Source organism: Pseudophryne corroboree, chromosome 6 (genome assembly GCF_028390025.1).
Source record: "Pseudophryne corroboree isolate aPseCor3 chromosome 6, aPseCor3.hap2, whole genome shotgun sequence".
In the NCBI taxonomy this organism is placed as follows: Eukaryota; Metazoa; Chordata; class Amphibia; order Anura; family Myobatrachidae; genus Pseudophryne; species Pseudophryne corroboree.
The window spans coordinates 91,551,330-91,552,543 of NC_086449.1; positions in this window are offsets into that span (position 1 = coordinate 91,551,330).

The following is a 1,214-nucleotide window of genomic DNA, read 5'->3' on the forward strand; positions in this document are numbered from 1 at the left end:
AGACTGGTATCCTTAACCAATCTGAACACCAATACATACAAACCAACCACCCCATCATTCCAGTATTTTATTTCCTGCCAAAATTGCACAAAGACCCACAGAACCCACCGGGAAGACCCATCATATCTGGTATTGGCTCACTAACATCACATTTATCAGAGTACATAGACACAAACTTACAACCATATGTACAGAAACAAAAATCTTACTTACGAGATACAACACATGTACTAAACAAGATTCAAGGACTAGAGTGGAATGAAGTAATGTGGCTTGTAACCTCAGATGTGACATCGCTGTATACAGTGATAGATCACGATCAAGGGATCTCAAGCATCAAATACCATCTAGAAAAAGACGAGAACCTGACAGACACACAGAGACAGTTTATCATCGACAGCATATATTTTATACTTAAACATAATTACGTATGGTTCGAAGACGAATTCTATCTTCAAACCAAGGGCACCGCGATGGGCACGAGATTCGCCCCCAGCTACGCCAATCTCTTCATGAGTTGGTGGTAGGACCATCATGTGTGGGGGAGACCGGAGCTGGGGACGAATCTCGTGCTCTGTACACGATACATAGATGACATCTTTTTCATATGGCGGGGAGAGGAGGGAACACTAACTGAATTTATTCAGGATATGAAGCAGAACAGAAACAACCTACACTTTACAACCAATGTCAATTTTCTTGACCTAAACATCTTTTCAGAAAATGACCAACTGCACACAAAAACCTTTAGGAAGAATGTGGACGTAAATAGCTACATTCTATCCAATAGCAGACACCACCCCAACTGGTTAAAGTCCGTCCCAAAAGGACAATTCACAAGACTAAGGAGAAATTGCTCAAAGAAAACAGACTATGTGACTCAAGGCAGAGAAATGATGACAGACTTCAAAGAAAAGCAATACAAAGAGGAACTTCTAGAAGAGGCTTATGACCTAGTGGGGGAGACAGACAGAAGTCAGCTACTCCAATATAAAAACAAGAAAGATAGGGAATACTCAGATGAGGTTCTATTTATCACAAACTACACACAACAAGCTAGATCTTTACAACATATCCTCAAAAAACATTGGCCACTTCTTATGGAAGATGAAGTCCTGAATGACATATTAGACACTAAACCAAAAGTCATATTCAGAAAAGCACCTGATTTGAAGCAGAAACTGGTACACAGCTACATAAAACCAAGCAAAATG